This window comes from Miniopterus schreibersii, assembly GCF_964146895.1.
Source record: "Miniopterus schreibersii genome assembly, chromosome: 2".
Lineage (NCBI taxonomy): Eukaryota > Metazoa > Chordata > Mammalia > Chiroptera > Miniopteridae > Miniopterus > Miniopterus schreibersii.
Window position 1 is genome coordinate 81,008,928 of NC_138102.1, and position 6,762 is coordinate 81,015,689.

Genomic DNA, 6,762 nt, shown 5'->3' on the forward strand with positions numbered 1-6,762 from the left:
AATTGACCTGCCATTTGACCCAGTGATCCCACTTGTAAGAATATATCCTTAGAAACTCAAAACACCAATCACAAAGAACTTATGCACCACTGTGTTCATAGCAGCACAATTTACAATAGCTGAGATGTGGAAACAGCCCAAGTGCCCATCAGTAGATGAGTGGATAAAAAAGCTGTGGGACATTCACACCATGGAATACTATACAGCTGTATAAAAGGATCTTTTATCCTTTGGCACAGCATGGAGGGAACTAGAAAGTATTATGCTAAGTGAAATAAGCCAGTCAGAGAGAGACAAGTGCCACATGATCTCACTTACATGTGGAATATAATAAACAAAATAAACTGATGAACAAAAGGGATCCAGAGACATAGAAGCATGCAGCAGACTGAGAGATCTCAGAGGGAAGGTGGGGAGGGGGAAGTGAATGGGGAGAGGTTAATCAAAGAACTTACACATTTATAAGCATAACCCATGGACACAGACACTGGTCTGAAAAAGGCCTTGTGGTGGGTTGGATACTGGGTGGAGGGGATCAATGAGGGTAAAAAGTGGACATCTGTAATATTTTCAACAATAAAGATAAAGAAACTAAAAAAAGAGAAAATAATAATGATCAGAGCCGAAATAAATGACATAGAGACTAAAAAAAATATGAGTGAAAACAAGAGCTTGTTCTTTGAGAAGATAAACAAGATTGATGAGCCTTTAGCCAGACTTATCAAGGAACAGAGAGTGGGGACCCAAATAATTAAATTAGAAATGAAAGAAACGATGTAACAAATAACATCACAGAAATATAAAGGATTGTAAAAAATTACTTTGAGCATCTATATACCAACAAAAGCTGGATAACCTGGGCAAAATGGACAAATTCATAGAAACATACAATCTGCCAAAACTCAATCAGGAAGAGTCAGAAAACCTGAATAGGCTGATAACACCCAATGAAATTGAAACTATGAAAAAAAAAAATTCCAGTAAACAAAAGCCTTGGACCAGAGGACTTAACAGGTAGTTTTATCAAACTTTCAAAGAAGAATTAACACCTATCCCCCTCAAACTTTTCCAAAAAATCCAAGAGGGAAGACTCCAAGCTGTTTTTACAAGGCCAGTTTTATCCTCATTCCAAAATCAGATAAAGACATTACAAGAAAGAAAATTACAGGCCAATCACTCTGATAAAAATAGGTGCTAAAATCCTCAACAAAATATTAGCAAATCAGATCCAGCAATATATTTAAAAGATCATACATCATGGCCAAGTGGGATTTGTTCCAGGGATGCAAGGCTGGTACAATATTCTCAAATCAATAAATGTGATACATCACATAAACAAATTGAAAGACAAAAATCACATGATCATATTGGACAAAATCCAACACCTGTTTCTGATAAAACCTCTTAGCAAAGTGGGAATAAAGGGATCATAACTCAATGTAATAAAGGCCATATATGACAAACCTATAGTCAACATCATACTCAATGGGCAAAACCTAAAAATATTTCCCTTAAGATCAGGAATGAGACAGGGGTGTCCGCTTTCACCACTTTTATTCAACATAGTACTAGAAGTCCTAGCCACAGTGATCAGACCAGAAGAAGAAATAAAAGGCATGCAATTTGGAAAGGAGAAAGTAAAACTGTCATTATTCACAGATGACATGATATAATACATAGAAAACCCTAACGACTCCACCAAAAAACAACTAGACTTAATAAGTGAATTCAGCAAAGAAGTAGGATACAAAATTAACACCCAGAAATCGATGGCATTTCTATACACCCATAATCAACCCTCAGAAAGAGAAACTGAAAAAATCCCATTGACCATTGCAACAGAAAAATAAGATACCTGGGGATAAACTTAACCAAGGAATTAAAAAGACTGCACTTGGAAAACTACAGCACATTGGAAAAAGAAATTGAGGAAGATACAAACAAATGGAAGAATATACCATGTCTATGGACTGGAAGAATTAACATCATTAAAATGTCCATACTTCCCAAAGCAATCTGTAGATTGAATACAATTTCTATTAAAATACCAATGGCATATTTTGCAGATATAGAACAAATACTCCAAAAATTTAATGGCACCGAAATAGACCCCGAATAGCCACAGCAAATTTGAGAAAGGATGACAAAGTTGGAGGGATCACAATAGTGAATATCAAACTATACTACAACGCCATTGTAATCACAGCAGCCTGGTACTGGCACAAGAAAGGCATATAGATCAGTGGAACAGAACAGAGACCCAGAAATGGACCCACACCCATGTGATCAATTAATATTTTACAAGGGAAGTAACAGCATACAATGGAGCATAGATAGTTTCCTCAATAAATGGTGCTGGGAAAATTGGACAGGTATATGCAAAAAATTTAAACTAGACCACAAACTTATACCATACACAAGAATAAACCTAAAATGGATAAAAGACTTAAATGTAAATCACAAAAACATAAACATTCTAGGAGAAAACATAGGCAGTAGATTCTCTGACATCTCACATATCAGTATTTTCATGGATGCATTGCTTAGGATAAGGGAAACAAAGGAGAAAATATATAAATGGGACTACATCAAACTAAAAAGCTCTGTACAGCAAAGGAAGTCGTCAACAAAATGAAAAAGGAACCTACTGTAGGGTAAAACATATTTGCCAATGATACAGCTGATAAGGGTTTAATTTCTAAAATGTACAAAGAACCCATGCTATTCAAAACCAGGAAGATAAACAATTTAATTATATAGTGTGGAAAGGATCCGGACAGACACTTCTCCAAAAAGGACATACAGATGACCAATAGACATATTTTAAAAATGCTCAGTGTCACTAATCATCAGAGAGGTGCAAATTAAAACAAAAATGGGGTATCACCTCACACCTGTCAGAATGGCTACCATCAATAAATTGACAAACAAGTGCTGGTGGGAATGCAGACTGGTGCAGCCACTGTGGAAAACAGTATGGAGGCTCCTCAAAAAATTAAAAATGGAGCTGCTGTTTGACCCAGCTATCCCAATTCTGGGAATATATCCTAGGAATCCTGAAACACCAATCAGAAAGAATATTTGCACCCCTATGTTGAGAGCAGTGCAATTTACAATAGCAAAGATCTGGGAACAGCCAAGTGCCCATCAGTAGATGAATGGATAAAAAAAGCGCCGTGATACATTTATAGCATGGAATACTATGCAACTATAGAAAAGGAAGCTCTTACCCTTTGAGACTGCATGGATGGACTTGGAGACTATTATGTTAAGCGAACTAAGCCAGTAAGAGAAAGACAAATATCACACGATCTCACTTATGTGTGGAATCTAATGAACAAAATGAACTGACAGAAAAAATAGGTCCAGAGGTATGGATGCATGGAACAGAATAACAGATCTCAGTGTGGTTGGTGGGTGGGTGGTGCTAGAGGGCAGGAAGAGATTAATCAAAGGACATACGCATATATTCATAACCCACAGACACTGACAATATATAGGGAAGGCCTGTGGTGGGGTGGAGGTTGGGTGAAGGAGGGAAAAAGGCAGAAAATGGGAGACATCTGTAATACTGTGAGCAAATCAAAACAAATAAACAAAACAAAAAAATAAAATCCTCAATGAAAACACACAAAATAAATGCATAAATTTTAGCCTTTATGCTGGTGAAAAGTAAAGACATTTCCCAGTATACATATTAAATAATCAGGTAAATTCAAATCAAACAAATACCTCTTTCTTAAAAGCATTTCAGTGTCCTGGGTTACTGTGGGGACTCAGTTTACCCAGTGTATACTCAAAAAGAACTATTCATTTTTAATTATTTTATTTTTATTTTTATTGTGTGTGTTTTTTACAGTCAATGAAAGTCTATACTTAGAAATTCAGGTACAAAGCACAGTAGAGCCGGAGACAAGTTCTCCACTACCATCATTTAGATAATTCTTTGTGTTCATCTATTAATTTTGGATTTAAAAACCCTTTGCTAATTAATGACATCTGACCAGATATACCAATAAGTATACCTTAATTAATACATGAAATAAGTGACCATTTAATTTCTGATGACTTGAACTCCTTAATGACATTTCAATTTTATAGATTGTAGAAAGGTTCAAGAACCTTTGCAGATTTGCTTAAAATCCCTGCTGGTATTTAGGAAATCTTCAAAAAGTTATATTCTTATTCATTTGTTAATACATATTATTAGTGTAAAATTCTTAGTCATTTGCAAACAGACATTTAAACTTTGGGTGTTGGAGTGATCTGTTTTAAGTTCTCAGGGATGTTATTTGACTTATTTACTCCAGAGCATCATACCTTTCCTTCCCTTCCTTGAAAGGAAAACAAAAACAAAAACAAAAAACAAATACATCTGCAGAATGGAGGCAAATTTCCAGACTTAAGTATAAAGAAAACTAAGATTCTTTAGGCTTGGAGTATAACCCTTAGTTAAGAGGGCTGCCTACACACACACACACACACACACACACACACACATATACACACATATATATGCCACTTTAAAAATTTTTATGAAACAAAAGATGAATTTCAGCTAAGTCATATTCTTTGAGATATGATGAGATATGTTAAGACATGACACACTTATCATCCATAATCAAAAACTTCAATTCCCTACCTGAAGTTGACTTGGAAAATGGTACAAAGTCTATAACTGCTTTAAAGAATGGTAAGATAACATATTTTAAAAGCCTACAAACCACTGAAAACATATGTATATATATATGTATATACACACATATATACATACACACACACATTCAAAACTAATCTATGGAGCCCATTTCATTCCATTTAAAAGTCAGTCCCCACATATTTGTGGTTCCTCTACTATGTTTTTAAAAAGGAATAGTTTAAGCCATCCTAGAGATAACATAGGTGTGAAGAATTATTTTTATATCTTGGATGTTCTAGGTAATTTTTAATAATTTACAATTATTTATTTATTCCTCTTTAATCTGAAACTCTTTCAACATAGTTTTCTGACCAGCACAGAAATGTTCCTTAGGCATTATGAGGTGTATTGATGATGGAACATGAACCCAGGTTGAAGCATAAAGTTTGGTTATAAGTACTAACAGTTAACAAAATGTTAACAAGCACTGTCTTATCTGTTAAGAGTAAGAAATGCCTTTATCCCACAACTTCCAAGGTTCTTAAGAAGGAAACTAATTTCACAAACAACTTTTAAGAGAATCCATATATAATTCGAAGAACTACACATTAGGGTATTAGAAAAGATGTTTTCTTTTGTAAGGCATCAATGATTAAATTAATATAATGCATATCTAACAAAAGATGGTTAACACTCTGGATCATAGAACTATTCATCTTTTCTTTGAAATTTCTCTAAATTCTGCCCTGGTCAGGGCACGTACAGGAGGCAACAGATCCATGTTTCTCTCTCACATCGATGTTTCTCTCTCTCTCTGTCATCAATATAAAATATATCCTCGGGTTAGGATAAAAAATAAATAAATAAATAAATAAATAAATAAATAAATAAATAAATAAATAAATAAATAAATAAATTTCTCTAAATCCTGTAACTTTTACCAGATCAAATAAAAAAAAGAATACCTCTTGGCCTAATCAACTATAATTATTTAAAAACATACACCCAAAAAAACCTAAGACATCTAAAACTATTAGTCATATCAAAATTACAGTTTATGTAGCTCAAGGTTCCCTTTTTAAGGGGCAGCTGAGTTACCCAGCGCATTATACATATGGAACTGTGAAGATCGTCCACTAAATTCAACTTTCATATTTTCAGTTAAACTAAAAAACTTAGAGTAGCTATTCAAATATATCATATGTTCATTTACACCTGAATAAGTGTAACATTTTGACAGATAAAAAGCTGGTATTTAAGTATGAGAACTCTTTATACCCTGTGCTAGTATTGATCTTCTCTTTTTTAGATGGAAGGCAGTCATCAATACTTTCAACACAGCAGTTTAAAAGATAAAAGTCCAAAACAGTGAACTTGTAGTCCATAATTTAGCAATTCAATGAATGCTACGGGCATCATAATGCTGTGGCAAGTGTCTCTCCATGTGTTGGTCAGATTTGTCTTTCTTCTTTCCTGTTGAGAGCACTTTGTTTACAACAGCCCACCCAGCAGCTGAACACCTCTAGCCGCTGCAGACACGCACGCCCCTTTCAACAGCCCCAGTCCTAGGGAAGGCACAGTTGTAATAGCTATTTTGGTCACCTCCAGGCTTTCCACCAACCCAAGCCACACAACCAGCGGTGGCACCAACAACTCCGTCTGTAACTCTGAAGATGCCCCAGGTTGCACGGGACAGCAGGCCTGGTTGCTGCTGTGGGTGATCTTTCATTGAACCTTCTGTTGGTTCGTCACTAAGGTAAGATGGGATTTCTTGATGTTTATCTGCCTGGTTCAGGATCTCCCGGATGGCGGGTGGGGGGCGCCGCCTGGGGCTGGGCAGGGGCAGAGAGAGGAGACAGCACCTAAAAGAGCCCGGGCGGCCTGAACGGCTGGCACAGCCCCCTGCGGCTGCGGGCTGCGGGCTGCGGGGACCAAGACCCGCCCCAAGCGCTGGAGCCGGAAGACGGTCTGAGGCGGCGCCCACTTCTGGCTGCCCACCTGGTGCCGGCCGACCCGCCTGCTCTGCGGCCACCTCTATTATTTTTAAAATAGCTTCTAAAAACTAATGAGTATCAAAACAAACTACTCCAGATATTTCCATAATGTAAAATTTAGATTAAATC

General features: G+C 36.4%; 1 pseudogene across 1 annotated transcript; it reads right to left on the reverse strand.

Annotated features, from left to right (window-relative positions):
* Positions 1–6,035: 6,035 nt before the first annotated feature.
* Positions 6,036–6,368, reverse strand: LOC308552456 (transmembrane protein 263 pseudogene; annotated as a pseudogene). The gene has a single exon. The product of its transcript is annotated as a transmembrane protein 263 pseudogene (transcript).
* Positions 6,369–6,762: the final 394 nt, after the last annotated feature.